General features: G+C 42.1%; 1 protein-coding gene across 1 annotated transcript in view; it reads left to right on the top strand.

Annotated features, from left to right (window-relative positions):
* The window catches only part of Prtfdc1 (phosphoribosyl transferase domain containing 1), a 90,189-nt gene that overhangs the window by 22,572 nt on the left and 50,271 nt on the right, over positions 1–17,346 (top strand).

Raw genomic sequence — 17,346 nt, forward strand, 5'->3', positions numbered from 1 at the left:
TTCAGCATACCTGGGGGCAGAGGCCAATAAAAAGCAAAGCAAACAAAACAAACCCTGTCAAAAGGGAAGAGTAGAATAGCTCACTTTCCTGAAAGCATATGTGTTTCTTCATTCCTGAATACCTATTCACGGCTCACACATCTGGAAAACAGCTCTGTGATAACTTGCTTCTGACAAGTACTCCCACAGCTCATACTAGGATGGTTTTTCTCAGCTGGCGATACTAGGCTGAGAAGCTGTGGACCCTTGCTGGGAAAAGTAGGCCACTGGGGTTGGGGTCATGGTTTGAAGATTGTAGTCTGGGGCTAGCTCCTGACTTGCTCTCTCTGCTTCATGGTTTGCTGTGATGAGAGCAGCCTATACCACATGCTCCAGCTGATTTGCTCCTCTGTGCCTTGGGGACTGAAACCATGAGCCAAAATACATCTGTCCTCCTAACTTCTGTCAGGGATTGTGGTTGTAATGACAACAACTCCCACTGTGTTGATCTCTCTGAAAATGCCCTTACTATACACTCCCAAAGATGTCTCTCACTATACACTCCCAAAGATGTCTCTCTTGAGTGATTCTTAATCCTGGTGAGATGAAAAATCAACCATCATACCTTCTATTCTGATACCTGATGTACACCAGGATAAATTATGAGTGACACTGAATGGCAGTGACGATTCTGTACCCTTGCCTTTTTCCCCATTCAGAGCCCTGGGAAAGAGCCATTTCTACCTGCATCCTATGAAAGCAAAGATATTATTCTGAGGAGAACAGGAGAGTTTATTTCTCTCTGAGTCTGTCTCTCACCTTGTCCCAGCCTCCATAGGTTATGTCAAGGGTACTATGCCCACGACTGTCTCATTAGACCTCCCTGTGGGACAGACTAAACATCTCAGGGCTCTAGGCTGTCTGACTCGTCTTTGTTCTTATATGAAACTTTACAGAGATCTGAAGTGAATTTGCATGAATGGTAACAATCCAGAGACTGATTGCTTAGAAATTAGCATGAGACTGGTATATTATAGGTGTGTAGAATATTCCTGTTCTTTCATGAAAGGAGGGACTCTGACAACCTGAACCCTCTTTCCTCCCTGACTCCAGCCCTTCCCTTCCCCTCCAGTCCTTCCTCTGTCTATCAACTGATGCTCAGTTAGCACTTGCTACTATTCATATCTCATTTAACCTTTTCTGAAATCCTGCTAAGGGTCTCTCCCTTCTTTCATGGAGGGGTCAGTTAAGTCACAGAATGCCACACAAGCCAGCAAACAGTTGAAACGGTATTATAACCCAACCCCAATTCTCTTTCAAGCCTTTGTGCATTGTAACATGCAAACATTTCTCACAAAATTCCCCAGGGTTTTCCCAGAAAACTTCACTGTTTTATAAGATATTAGTTATCTTTTCTTCTTAAAATTACACAAGAGAAATAAGAAGTTTTGTGCATAAGTATCATCATTATATTTTGAGAAGCAAGAGAATCTGAAAATCTTGGATGAAAGGAAAGAATTTACGTGGATGGTGACCCATATGCACACACATGGCTGTGCTCAGTAGCTTGGCCTGTAATACTGACAAATGCATGTTACTATTCAGTGTTTATTTACTTTTTTTTTTTTTTAGTGAGAAATCAAATCTCTCCTAAGAGTTTTCTTGCCTGTGTGTGAACACTCAGCCACCAGAAACCCAAAGGCATATTATGTCTTGCAACCATTTATTTTCTTCTACTGCTTCATATAGTTAAAAGCTTAAGGTATTTTCTTTTTCTTAGACTCCAACGCATGTGCATTCACAGGGAGAATTTGACTCTGGCAACATTATGGAATACTGTGAATAACTTAGAAGTCCTTCTCTTAAATAAAGCTCCTAACAGTGCTATGGAACATAAAGAGCATCGCATGCTTAGTGGCGCTCATAGAGCACCTAGGCGTATCCAGGGTCCAGGATGACATCAGAGTGCTAAACAGTGGCAGAAGCAAGGCTGAAGTAGAAGAGTGGCTGTTTTGTTAGTCTGGTTTAACACTCATGCAGAGGCAAATGAGAAAGTCTTGTAGTTAGATAAAATTGGAAGCTGGATAAGATTCCCTACCCCATCCCAACCCGACCATCACCTTATTCCACACCACACCACACCACACCACACCACACCATACCACACAACACCCTTGCTAGTAATCCCCAGAAATCTCCAGAGCAGCCTTCCTATCCTTCATGAAAAGCTCAAGTCCCAGTAACAGGAAACCCAAACGATAGTTTATTTGTTTATTACTGCAGGAGAGTGAACTCTTTCCTGCATAATATCTGTGTGTGTGTGTGTGTGTGTGTGTGTGTGTGTTACTCAGGATCAAACCTCAGTTCTCACAAATGTTAGGCAAGTACTCTAACACACAGTTAGCCTCTTGTGAAATTTTTAAACACAAATCTACACAACACAGTTTGAATTTTTAGCTTAAGTCATCCCTGTAGTCCCAGGAACTTCATTCTAAGACCTGGGTTTTAAACTTGATGTCTTCATGGTGCCTGATAAAAGCCAGTCTAAAACCAGTCTTCAGGGAGTACCCCATTTGAGGGAGGATTCCTAAAATAAGCTCTCATTTAACTTCAACACAAGCTAGGGGTGGGAAGCCTTCGTGTTATCTGCTCTTAGAACTATGGTAGGCAAATAGATTTGTGAATATTTGCAGGCGAGTGTTGTTGGGCACCGGTGATGGAGTTTCAGCCAACCAGCATTTTTGCACGAGGATGTGGTATGCACCAAACTTTTCTCTGTTTTCTTCTTAAATGTCCTAATTTGAATGTTCATCAGCTTACATATAAGGCGTGTGAGGATGTGATACTCCAGCAGGTTGCTTTTGCACCAGTTTGGTTAGCTTATCTGTGAGCACAGAAAAACCTTCAAGACTTTACAGCTCAAGGAGGGATGCAATTTTAAACAGGCTGGAGTTCCCCCCCCCCACATCTACACACCTCCAAACACATCTGCAGTCCCCCTTTCCACCAGTTCTTCAAATGTGCTGTGCTTTGTATTATTTCATAACTCTTGTGTGAAGACACTACAAGAGGAAGAAAAAATGAGAGGTAAGAGACAACCCAGAATGTAACCAGAGTAGGTCTGTGAAATTAACCATGCAGGGATATGAGCCCCAGGGAAGCTGGCTGCAGTATTAAAGAGGAACACTGAAGCTAAGACTGGCCACAGACCTGTTCCCAGGAAGGGAAGGTAGAGAAATGCTAACATCTGTTCTGTTCTGTTCGGTTCGGTTCCGTTCAGTTTGGTTTGGTTTGGTTTGGTTTGGTTTGGTTTCCTCTCTCACTGTAACAGCTGAGGATGAAAGTTTAAATAAGTCCTTGGCATCCATGCTGGTGAGCAGTGAGCTGAGCCAATCCTAGTAACTCACTCTGTGCCATACCAGGCTGAACTGGCTTTGTTCCTTTCTTTTTTTGATATTTCTCTACCTATATAACATACTTTGCTCATTCTCTCTGTCCATCTTTCTTTGTCTCTCTGCATGTCTGTCTGTATCTCTCTCTCACACTGGCACATGCGTGCACACACACACACACACTGGGGGGGGGGGGCATGCGAAGGACTAAATTATAGAATGAAGAAAATAACCTAAAGCAAAGATGGTCAATGAGAGACACAGAAGAAAAAAAAAGTCTAAAACATTTTATTAAATCTAAGGATCATGGCTGTAAACTGCACTTCTCCTTATGTTTCATCAAGAAGAAAAATAAGGATACTACTAATTAAGCAAAGATATGACATAGAATGTTAAAATACATCCTGATTTTTGGAGATAGTAAGATGTGAACGACTTATGCAACCTGGAATTGACTTCTTAGATGTATCTCTCCCACCACTTCAACAACATCATATGCAAGTATTTGATTACCTGGAATATTATGAAAAACATCATCTTTACTCTGTGATTCTTCTCAAATCTTGGGTCCTGGAACAGTGCTCGAAGACCTATGTGATAAAGAATGAACCGAGGATAGGACTAGCTTTACTCAATCCTCCTTAAAATTGGTAGGAAGGACGTGTGAAACAGCGAATCATCAGACCTTTGGACTGAGGCTGAGGTATGGCCAAGCTCAGACGTATCCTGAATCAGTTAGTTAGGACCACCTACTTTTTTCTGTAACTTCTGGTTCTTTTGTTGTTGGTTCAAGACTTTTAAGTGGCATGTGTGTTTTACCTCCATGTTTGTGTATGTCATCACATGTGCCTAGTTCCTGTAGAGACCAGAAAAGGGATTTAGATTTCCTGGAACTAGAGTTACAAGTGGTTATGACCTTCTATTTGGGTGCTGGAAGTAGAACCTAGGTCCTCTGGAAAAGCAGCCAGGTCTCTTAACTGCTGAGCCATCTCTGCAGGCCCTGACTTGTGGATCATGAGATACATTTACTACTGGACTTCAACATGCAAGGCTGAAGAACTTTCAGTGCAGCATATACCTAATTTGGCCTGAGATCCTCAGTATTGCTGTAGGCAAGACTACTTGAGATTTCTATCCAGTTGAAGGTGTTTGTTGATTTTCTTTAAAGCAAACCCCAATTTGTGTCATATCGGTTAGTTTTAACAGTTTAGGTCATTGCCCCTTACTCTTTTCATAAATACTAGAGGGTTTTATTAATGAACACTCTTTTTAGAAGACTTCTTGTGACATTTTTATTTATCTTGTGTGTGCGCGTGTGTGTGTGTGTGTGTGTGTGTGTGTGTGTGTGTGTGTGTGTCAGAGGACAGGTGGCAAGAGCCACTTCCACCATGTGGGTGCTGGGAACTGAACCCAGGCCTTCAGGCTTGGTGACAGGCGCCTTTACTGGCAGAGCCATCTCGCTGGCACTGTTAATGTGCATTCTTTACATTCAAATTTAGTTTTCTATAGAAATAGTTGTTAGAGTTTGACTTCCCTGATGAAAATCAAAAAGTGAGACAGCAAATAAAAGAATAATGTAGGAAGGGTTACTGAATTATATAGACAGGAAACCAAGTTTCAGGAAACCCCTCTGAGAAACTCCTCCTACATAACTCAGCAAATGGAACCTGGTCACTGTGGTCAAGGGGAACCCAGGGAATTAGAAGACATGGCTTTGGAGCACTGTGGCTGTAGAAACTAGCTGAATCCAGGCCATAGTCCTGGAAGTAGGCAGACATAGCTGTCAGCTTGAGCAACTGAGTATACATACTACATACTAAACAAACCCAGTTTATGAGTATTTATGGGTGACTTAAATTCTGAATACTATGTATGTGTTAACTTATTAAGCCTTCACAGGACACACACACACACACACACACACAGAGAGAGAGAGAGAGAGTGTGTCAGGGACACTTAGTTCTTTTGCAGGAGATGCTGTTGAGGTCAGTTGGAGTAGTTGTATTCCCAAGAACTCACTTCTGGAAAGTGGAGATCTGCTTTGTTCCAGACCCACAACTTGTAATCACAATTTGGCTTCATCATGGAGCTGTGGGAGAAGAAGAGAACTCCTTCCTCTGAGACATAGGCAAGCATGAGAGGGATGCCCCATCCTTTTAGTATGCTGAGTGAACTTGAAGCAAGGAATGTGGATGTAGGAAATAGAACATAGTATGAAGCAAAACACACAACAGAAACTCAATCCTGAGAACCAGGCAGAAAGGCCAAAGCCAACCAAAGAGGCATAATACTAACACCTTGTACTGGGTTTTCCTTTGCCTGCCTAGCAAGTACTATGACCCAGCCCCATCTAAGGTCAGTTCTTTTTTTTTTTTTTTTTTTTTTTCAGCAATTCTGTAGCATTGTGCCAGAAGGTGAGGTAGGAATAGACACCTTAGTTATTAGGAAGGGATTGCAGAGCCTTGAATCAAGAAGAGTCTTAACCACCAGGGAGTGTGTGTGCTGTAAGTGTTGTTCCTACCAGATGCCTCTAAGATTCTGTACAATTTTGTGTGTATAGGTATTTTGTCTACATGTCTATGTACCATGTGTGTGCCTGGTGACCATGGAGGTCAGAAGAAGGCATTGGGTCCCCTGGTACTGGAATTAAAGATGGTTGTGAGCCATCACATAGGTAGGTGGCTTAAAATCAAACATAGCTGCCTGGAAGAGCAATCAGTTCTCTTAACCACCATCTCTCCAGTCCCCTTGTTCCTTTGTTCTTTCTTTATGGTCTAAGCTTAGCATTGCTGGGAACAGTCTTATTACTATTTATTTATTTATTCATTCATTCATTCATTCATTCATTCATTCACTTTAGAATTGATCATGCCCCCCCACAGTCCCTCCTCTCCTCCCAGTCCCACCCTTACAAATTCATCTCCCCACTACTCCCTCCCCTTCTCAAAGAAAGGGAAGTTCCCCTCTCCTCCCCCCATTCCCCCCTTGCCACCCTACCCTGAGACAGCCAGTCACAGTAGGCCTAAGTGCATCCTATCCCAATGAGGTTGTCCAGTTAGGGGAGGGGGATCCAATGGCCTGCAACTGAGTCAGAGGCAGCCTCCACTCCAAGTGTTATGGCCCACATAAAGACAGGCTAAACATCTGCTACATATGTGTAGGGGGCCTATGTCCAGCCCCTGCATGTTCTTTGGTTGGTGGTTCAGTCTCTCTGAGTAATTTTAACATGCATTAAAATGTTGAGGATTCATAACTTTCACAGACAAGAATTATTTAATTTTGTCAATTAATTTATTACTCCCTGGCATCATTGTTTACAACTTGTCAGTCTGCCTAGCATTTTTTTCTCCACATCAATAGAAATGGAACTGAAGAAGATAGTGAGTATGAGAAAATCATGCCATAAAATCAGGATGATGGCCAGGGAGGAAAAGGGCTTCACAAACCTCCAGGGCCTGCAGCTCGCACCACAGCCAGGACCACAGCAGGCCTGCCTCAGGAAAAGCAGTTGCAGAGAGCAGAGACTGCAGTGACTCAGCAGTTTGTGACTTCAGTGACAAACTTGCTAAAATTTAAAGAAGTGGATCTCAGCCTGTGGACTGAGACCCTTTCTGCAAACCTCTATCTCCAAAAATACTTACATTACAATTCATTAACAGTAGCAGAATTACAGTTATGAAGCAGCAACAAAAGTAATTTTATGGTTGGAGGTCACAATAACATGAGGAACTGTATTAAAGGGTCGCAGCCCTAGGAAGGTTGAGAACCACTGGTCTAGAGAGAAGCATTGGGTACATGACACCCAGAAGGTCCCTGCTGAAAAACTGGAATGAGCCAGGCACTGCCTTTAATTCCATCACTTAGGAGACAGAGGCAGAAAGATCTCTGAGTTCAAGGCCAGCCTGTTCTACAGAGTGAATTCCAGGGACAACCAGGGCTACTCAGAGAAACCCTGTCTCGGAAAAACAGAACAAAACAAACAAAAAGAACTGTAATGGGCTTCCCTGCCCTGCCAGCCTACCTCTAGTTGTGTGGAGAGCATATTATATTTAGGACAGCTAAGAGGCTATGATACACTTCCAAAAGCGTGTATAAAGGCTTGGCTTGATTCCTGTACTCCCCTTGCCCACCAAAATCAAAACAGCCAACTATGAAATCTGAGGAATGAAAATGTATGATGTTGTCTCTCCCCATGTTATAAATTTTAAGCTTAAAATTTCTTTAGATTGATTAACTAATTAATGAATTTGTGGTAGTTCTGGGGATCCAGATCAGGGTCAGCAAGGCAAGTGCTGTGTCACTGAGCTGCTCCCAGCTCTGACAATGGCTTTTGAATGCCTGCCCATTCCTACCCACCTCAGACCCCACATCTCTTAGGAAGTGACTTTCCTCCTGTTGTTTCTTCTAATCAATCACCTATGACATGTTACACTGCATGCAGGGAAATACTTGCCTATAGAGAGAACATATCTTAGTTTCTGTCTCTATTTAAGGCAAAATCAACCCATAGTAAAATCAACTTCCCAAAAGGGTGTTTTGTTTCACCCTCTTATGGATCTAGGGATTTAACCCAGGGTTTAGTGCTGTCAGGCAAACACCTTTTTATTCCTGTGATAAACACCATGACTGAAAGCAACTTGGGGAGGAACAGGCTTATTTCATCTTAGAGCTGATATGAGCAGCTTTCCACATCACTGAGGGAAACCCAAGCAAGATCGTGGAGACCAGAGGTCAAACAAAGCTATGGAGGGGTACTGCTTAATGGTTTGCATGGGACGCTTCTTTATACTACATAGAACCACCTTCCCATGCTTGTCACTGTCCAGAGTGAGCTGGGCCCCACCTGAACAGCTCGTCAAGAAGGTGCACCACAGACCTCCCACAGCAATCTGTTAGAAGCATCTCTCAATTGACTTCTTCCAAATGACTCTAAGTTGACACAATAGCAACCAGGTCAGCCACATCCTGTAGTATAGATCAGTTTGACCAAAAATTGATACTTTGAAGCATTCTTAAAAGTTAGAACTGTTAATAATTTTAGAAGATTAACAGATATGATTTGAAACCTTAGATAATTGAATGTTCATTTCTTTTATTGGATACAAGTAAATTCATGTCAGAGGTGAATGAGCCCAGGCTTCCCAGAGGTACTCAGGCCTCTTTATTATTAGCTACTTTGTTAGCTTGCTTGTTATATGCAGCACAAATCTACAAAGAAAATTATCTCCTGTGTTTCTTAAGCTAATCCTCTAGGACTGGAGAGATGGCTCAGCAGTTAAGAGCACTTGATGCTCCTTCAAGGGACCTGGCACCCACATGGAGACTTACAGCCATCTTTAATTACAGTATCAAGGCACTTTTGACAACCTTTTCTGGCCTCTGTGGACACCAAGCACAGATGTATATGTAGATGCGCATGTAGACAAAACAATCATACACATAAATAATAAAATGAAAGATGGTCCTTTAGTATAATGATTGAGTTAAATGTATCCAAAATAACAATTAATTTATTTCTATCTCAAAGCATTATCATAAGTGTTTTTAGAAATACTAACTCTTAAATACAGGTCACAGTCTGATGAATTAGACAACTACTACTACCCTCATTTCACTAAGGGAGACAATAAGGCATGGTATTTTTTTTTAAAGGCCCCATTATCACAAAGCTTGTTGGGAAAGAGACCAAAATGGAAAATGAAGCTGTCTGACCCAGACTCAAGGCCTAATAGCCTCTCCATTCTGCTTCCCGTGACCTTGGCTCACAATGGGAAGAATCTTGTTTGTTTGTTTGTTTTCTGGGTTTCCAGTGAGGCTGGCCTTCAAGCTTCCTTAGTTCCCTGACAGATTTGAGTTTATGTCATCTTTAAAGTCCTCACATGTCTTATGGAAATGACTGGTTGCCCCCTTATATTGGTTTTGCATTTTCCATTAAAATGACATGGATATGTACATAAAGCTTCAAATGAGACACTGAACAGGAGAGAGATAGCAAGGCCAAAGATAATGAGACTAATAGTGTTGGAGGTTAAGTGTCTGGGCAAAAAGCTCTAGAGAAGAGCAATTGTGGCCTTGAGAGAGTTGGCACTCTAAGGATTGCTGGCACAACAGGCATGGGCAATGTCATCGTACAGACTGTTTGTATATCTTGATAATCGATGTCACTTCTACTGATGCATACTTGCCTCCCCTCACATCCAGTCACCCACTGCTGCAGGAGACTGAAGACTATTCAGAAAGAAAAAACAATTTTAAAAAAATTGTTCAAAGTATGGCTATGAAGTAGAGTAGAAATCTGGAGAGCTTTGGTTACAGGCTCTGCTTGAGGTTCTGAGCACTCCAGTGTCCTACTCAACCATCCAGCCATATTATCACTGTCTGACCACACAGGTACCGGGATTAGACAATGGGTGTTCTTTGCAGGAACTGAATGGATTTGAAGAAAGGACCTCTACATATGACACTGGAATTCCACACCTGAAAAAGACATCTCTCTTATGGAAACCTTCTAATACACCATCGCCCTCTGCTCCCCAGTAGACATACACCCCTTTCCAGTAGGCTAGGCTGGTAGCTCATATTAAACTTTGAAAAGGCAGGCAAGGAGAAACACCACACAGTAAAACAAAATAAAAACAACAATTAGAAAGGGGTGCTCAAGGAAAAAAAAAAAACTTTACTAAAGATGAAATGACATCTTCTAAGAAATAGAGGTTTCCTTTCACAATCTAGTATTTCTTAAACTAAGATACCTTTAAACCATACATAGTGGTATCTGTAATACCAACACATAGGAGGCTAGGGCTGGAGGATTGTGAGTTCAAGTCAGCTTCAACTCTAATATAATAAGACTTGTAAAATCAAGGGCTAAGATTTTAGTCACAGAAATCTTGGTGAGCATATACAAACACCTGAGTATGAGCCCTAGAACTATGATCAATGGATGGATGGATAGATAGATAGATAGATAGATAGATAGATAGATAGATAGATAGATAGATAGATAGATAGATAGATAGGAGGGTGGGTGGATGGATGGATGGATGGATGGATGGATGGATGGATGGATGGATGGATAGTTAGGTTGATATTTTTAGTGTGATAGTGCTGATTGAGTTTGTTAAGTGTTTAGCTAGATTTGTAAGTATTGCTTCCAAAGTACCGCCTTAAGTGTTTTTATAATCTCATTCCTGCTTGAGCACATTTTGAAGACACTAACAGATTCATATTTGTAGAGCACAGTAGAAACAGAAGAAAATGTCCAAATATTATTTCCATGGAGACAGAAGAAGTAACTGGTATCCATTAAGCATAATCAAAGCTAACATGACAAGAGAACATGAGCCAAAATGATTTGTTTCTGCAATTAAAAGTATACACACTTCATTGGCTGCTCTTGATCTCCTTTTCAACAACCATCCCTACCTTCCACCACATTCCCCTGCCTCCATCACTAAGACAGACGATACCAGCACCTTGCTTTCCTAGCATTCTTTGTACTAAGATATGGACCTTTGCCATGGGGAAGGGAGACATGCTGAGAATCTTCCCAGAGGAGAGAGTTTGCTTCCCCAGTTAAAAAGAAAAAAAAAAAACTAATGAGTGAATCCCTCTCTGTGGAGAAAGATGTTACTTTAAATGAATCCTGTGACTGTGGTAACTTTCTTGAGACCATGAGATGACCAAGTAAAAAGCCACAACTAACGACTGAATGTTGCAGGGAGGAGGAGGTGAAGCCTGGGTCTTCAATGACACTGTTGAGCCAGGGTCTTATTGGCTAGTGGGAAAAAAATTTAAATATATGAGATGTGGGCCATAGGGGAAGATCTTGAAGTTTAGATGGCAAAACAGAGCCTTGCCAGGCTTCCAGTGGGCACAGTGTTGTGTAACCTGTTCTCTCCACAAATAGTTACACTGAGTATCTGGCCCTGTTCTGTGAGACAAGGTTTTAGAGAATAACAAAATGGATTCCTTGACATTTGGGACCCACAATTTTGGGGGCAAAACACATGAGAATTGGAAATAAGTTGGAAGATATGAAATGTATCAGTGAGAGTACTTGGAAGAAAACTGAAGTGGGTCACAGAGGGCCAGAGGTCAGGGCAGCCAGCTGCTAACAGCAGGCCTTTGGAACAGAGACTTGAAGGAAAGAAGCATGAATCCAAATCATATGGACAGGGAAGTGAGTTATAGACAGCGGATGTAACAAAGGCAGCCAACGGAAAGCCAACTGGAGACTCTAGATGACTAAGAGTTGAGTCTGGCAGGCCATGGTGTGGACTTAGCATTTTGCTCTGAAAAGGTGGGACATTTTTCTTGGGATTTGAGTACAGCAGCATGTTCTACTCTCCAGTTCAAAGCAGGGAGATGTTTGGGAGCCCATTGCAGTGAAAGACTGATGTCTTGAGCCAGGATACTCATGGAACACCTGGTGAAAAGTGTTTGGATGATAGCTATATCAAGGAGAGACAAAGCTATTATTGAGGAATTCGATACTGGTAGACTCCAAGATTGGGCCTGAGCAAAAATAGGAACAGGGTGATCATTCACTAACAAGGAGAAGAGGGAGCCAGAAGTTTGATTTTGACGATTTTTTCTTTGGTATCCAAGTTGGGTTGGCAGCTAGATGGATGAGTCAGAAGCCTGAGTGAGGTTACCATTTAAAAAGATGTCAAGTTTTGATAAAGGATGGATCCACCAGGGGATGAGAGTACATACAGAAGAATCTACCAGTGTCTGGGTAGAACCTAGGAAGGCAGAATAGATCAATGAAGACGTATGAGGAAGGAGCCTGCTACAGGGACTCATGCCCTATATATACATGCAGACATATAGCGGATATATGCAATTGATGCACCAATCAAGAAGACTGAAACCTCACCTGCAACTTCAGCACTTGGGAGGCTGAAACAGGAGGATGGCAAGTTTGAGGTCAGCCCAGATTGCATAACAGAACTTTCTCTCAACAAACAAACAAACAAACAAACAAACAAAAATAGCAAAAAAGAAAAAAATCAAAACAAGCAGCAAACCAAGAAAGAAGTTTGAAATCCAACCACCAAAATTATCAAGATGAGCATGTGGCTGGCACTAATAAACCACGATGTGCAACAAGGAATCCTGAGACAGCTCAAGCAGAGTCACCCTTGAAGGTAGCTCCATAGCTGCACAGTCTCACCTTGCCAGTGAAGCTTCAAAGCCTACTTTGGAAAGGGAGTCTATCTTAGTTAAGGTTCTATTGCTGTGAAGAGACACCATGACCACAGCCACTCTTGTGAAGGAGAACATTTCATTGGGACTGGCTTACAGTTCCAGAGGTTTAATCCATTGTCATCATAGCAGGAAGTATGGCAGTGTCCAGACATACATGGTGCTGGAGAAGGAGGTGAGGGTTCTACATGAGAATTCACAGGAAGCAGAAAGTGGATTGGCTTGAGCTTCTGAGACCTCAAAGCCCATCTCCCAAGTGACAGACCTCTGCCACACCTACTCCAACAGGGCCACACATTCTACTAGTGCTACTTCCTATGGCCTTATAGGGGCCATTTATTCAAACCATTAGAGTCACTGAAAAGAGAATGAGACGCGTGTGGTGATTTCCATTGAGCAGATATGAGAAGCTTTTGTCTGTGTAGAAACCTTGCTAAGAGAAGCCAGATTGATTTCCCTGTCCAAATGTCAGAAGTCTTTGAAGAAAGGCAAGCAGAACACAAAGCAAGATGAATAAAGAGATTCCACATGTGCAATGAAAAATAAAGAGATGGCTCAGCGGTTAAGAGCACTGGCTGCTCTTCCAGAGGTTCTGAGTTCAATTCCCAGCACCCACATGCTGACTCACAAACACATATCTATAAAGGCATCTGATGCCCTCTTCTGGCATGCAGGTGTACATGCAGCAGAGCACTCTTAGACATTAAACAAACAAACAAACAAACAAACAAACAAATAAGCAAGGCTGATGACATGGTTTTCTATAAAAGAAGAAAGATGTTTCTAGGCTGGGTGTGCCAACGCACACCTTTGACTACAGCAGCCCTGGAGTTCAGGGTCAACCTACACTGAATAGCAAGTCCAGGACCGTGTGTGTGTGTGTGTGTGTGTGTGTGTGTGCGCGCGCGTGTGTGTGCGCGCGCGTACACGCGGAATGAAATGGCTCATATGATAAAAGTGCTTGTCACTAAGCCCAACAACTTGAGTTCAACAGTTTCTGGTACCCGAATAGTAAAAGAAGAGAACTGACTCCCACAAGTCGTCCTCTGGCCTCCACATGCACTCTGTAGCATGCACACAAATGAACAAATAAAAATATAATTTTTTTTAAGAAAAAGAAAAACATCATAGGTACAAATTTCAGTATCACATACTGAAGTGGAAACTTAACAGTTCTTTGGAAAGTTGGTTGGATGGTATTTTGCTGGGGCAAACATGTGAAGGAATGTTTTCCTGAAACAGATACAGGTGAAAGGCTAAGGCAGACTTGTGAAGGAACATTTGGCTGAAGCAGACACAGGATAGAGGATGTTCTGCTTAAGCATGTGAAAGGACACATGATGACACATTCTTTGCTAACAACATGCATGTATTGGTCTGGCTTACATTGTATAGTTGAGTAGTTGAATTGCATTTGTCAGGACTCCATAGAAAGAAACATGAAAACAACAACAACAGCAACAACAGTAACCTTCTGGTGGTGTGCTGCAGTTTCTTGCCACTTCAGCAGACTCAGGCTGATTGGCAGAGTGATGTCAGCTGAGAGAGACGCACGTGCTGAGGCAAGATCTGTGGCGAACACATGGTGTTTGGAGGGTATCAATAGGACTTGACAGACAGTGATGGAGGCTGAGCTAGGCTTGCTTACAGAGCTATCTGTACAATGCTTATGGGTCTCATGCCTTAGCTGATCTTTGCTTTGCTGAGAGAGGCACAGCCAAGAACAGCTGCTGGCATTCTTGCTGGTTCCTTCTGCTAACTTGTGCTGAGGCTAAGGCCTGGTTGTTCCTGCTAAGTTGTTCCATGACAGTGTCTGATTCTCCTGAACTGGACTGCTGGCATTCCTGTGAAGCATTTGCAAGTGGATCAAGCTGCTGCCGATAACTCCTGTGAACTTACCTGCCAATTTCCAGACAAATCAAATGGGAGTTGCTCCAAAGAACCTTTATAAACAAGTCCATTTTCCCTTTCCTACCTCTGGTGAGTGGTGAGCTAGAAGGGAGGTTAAAGCATTTAAGAACCATCATTAAGAGTAGGATTTGAAAAACTAAAGTTACAACATACTGTGTGTTGGTACCAAGTTACTAAATGCTTCTGATTGTGGTGTTCTTCCTAGTAAAATAAGGGCAATCAGGAGACTGGATCTCACAAGAAGATAGTTTATGAGTAATAAATTGGATGCCACAAGGAAAAGCCCCGGTGCTATATCATCCTAACCTGGGATCAATAAACAAAGTCATTATCATTGGTACTGTCTCAGAGTTAGGCCTGAGAGAGCATCATTTGCATCATTGTGAGTGTAGCCGAAGAGAAAGCTGCAAGCTTCAGCTTTGTACAATTCCCTGAAAGGCAATTCCATGTCCTGGGCCTTATATGAAGCAGAATAGGTCTCAGGGTCATATTTTCTTGATATATTCCTAAACAAAGGTCACTTAACTTTTCTGAAACTCTGCCCTTGAAACCAGCTATCCAATTTGTAATGTTGGGATTCTCCTGCACCCATGGGAGGCTGGGGCCAGTGAATACCTTGTAGTCTGAGGGTGTTGGCAGGCCAGGAAGAAAATGGTTGCCAGGCACCAAGTGGCCTCAGGCCCACCTTTGTTCTGTTTGGACTCTGGATCTCCGTGGTTTTCACTCTGAAGTCCTGGATGCGTGAGGGCATTGGTTTTGTTCTCGCTGGTTCACGGAACAGAGAGCACATAGCAACCACCTCAGGAAAAAGTTGTTGAGAGTACATCATGACTTTCTTTCTATTTTCACAGAAACCAAGACCAAATTGGAATCTCTCAGTAGAAATAGTCACATTCCTCATTCTTGAAGAAAATATTTAAAACTTTAGCAAGTCGGTTCAGTGTCCTGAAGTGTGTACTTGAGGCTATTATTAACTTCATTTTCATATTTAAATATATGATTTTGAGTCCTAGACCTATGATTTATTTTTGTCTATCTGGCTTGAAATTTTATAGCTTTAGAGCCCTTGAGCTGAGATGTTCAAGGAACAGTGTGGGTTTTGAATTTCAGTTTTTGTATTTCAGTTCATGGTCATTCAATTTATCAACATTAAAAAAAAAATTCAGGGCACATGGATATTTCCCAGAAATCTAGTAGTTTCCCCAGGGGAAACATAAAATTTCATTAGTCTCTGAATTTAAAGATCTTCCAGCCCTTTAAAAAATAAGCATGGAAATACTGTTTTGAATGTAGGATTCAGGGAGGGTTGTTCATGCTGCCTGAAGCTAGCAGTCTCCTTTGCTGACCTTCAGGAACTGAGTTCTGGTTCCTGTGTTAAAGAAAAACAGATTCTGAAACTTGATTTGGAATCATTGGCCCAAGGGGTTTAGTCGAAAATGAAAATATATTCTAATAGAGGCATGTTATATCACGTGGGCAGACCTGGAAGGGCCATTTTGGTCCTTCCTAAGTTCCCGATAAGAGATTTCATGCCTGGCTTGTTGAGTCTAACCTCTTGATTGTCATGATCAAAAGAGAATTGTACTAAACCTGATATCTGAGCATAAGAATTATGAGTTTAGACCTGACATAAGTTAAAGAGTTTGGAGCCATTGAAATAATAATAATACCCAACAGAGGAATTTATAATTATTGAAAATCACACAATTAATAATCATCTTAGAAACTAGAACAATACATGTGCCGTTATCTAAGGGATCAAGGGATGAGGAACAGTTAGCACAGTGGTCCCTGATGGTGCCACCTTCTGATCTCTAAGCTAAGTTGTACCTGAGTCAACCAGGGATACTGACAGCTCATCTATTTCTGCAGTTGCTCTGCTATGTGACTCTGCCTTGAAAGCCGGGCAGCCATTTAAACTGAATTGTTTCCTCTATAAAATGCCTTGCATTTTGATGATAAACGGTAGGGGACATTTAGATGTTGTGTTTATATTTTACTTAGTATAAAGACTGTGTTATAGTGTCAAAATCTGCTTTCAAAACATAGTAAATGGAATCGTCCCCACTTTCGTAATGACCTGGAACTTTGAAATTGGAGCTTTGAAGAGATGCCTTTGGGGCAAATGGAAGAGCAACATGGTCTGTAGTTTCAGAGGATGGCAGGGATTCTGTGTTCAGGATGGGATGGACTGCAGGCAGAGGAAGAGAAACCAGATACAAAGTTGCTGTAGAGAGCCGGTGAGAACTGGTGAGCCAGCATGGAAGGGTGGCAGGGGCTGAGAAGTGTGAGATTGTGTGGTGTCAGCTAGAACAAGGACTGCATGTGAGGAAATAGTGAGAGGTGACATCATAGTTTGGGAAACAGGTACAAATTGGATCAGCTAAAAGTCATGTATCCAAGTACCCATAATGTGCTTATAACTCATTCAAAGAAAAACAAATAACTGAATTTTTTTGTCACCAAGAGTTGACTAGGCCCTCTTCCAAGCAAAGACAGGTAAATGGTAAGCGAGAAAATGAGATTGTGAGCATCATTAGACATGGGGGGACGGGGCGGGGGGAATCGTATCCTTCACACCCTCTAGGATACCCACAATCCAAAAGTAAACTAGAAACCACTGATGGTGGGTCAGGAAGTTGGAACCTGCTGGTGAAAATGTAAATTGGTACAGCTAGTTTGAAAATCACTTTGTCAGTTTCTTTTTTTTTTTTTTTTTTTTTTTTGGTTTTTCGAGACAGGGTTTCTCTGTGTAGCCTTGGCTGTCCTGGAACTCACTTTGTAGACCAGGCTGGCCTCGAACTCAGAAATCCGCCTGCCTCTGCCTCCCGAGTGCTGGGATTAAAGGCGTGCG

This window comes from Mus caroli, unplaced genomic scaffold (genome assembly GCF_978045245.1).
Source record: "Mus caroli unplaced genomic scaffold, Mus_caroli_1 scaffold_2, whole genome shotgun sequence".
Taxonomy (NCBI): Eukaryota; Metazoa; Chordata; class Mammalia; order Rodentia; family Muridae; genus Mus; species Mus caroli.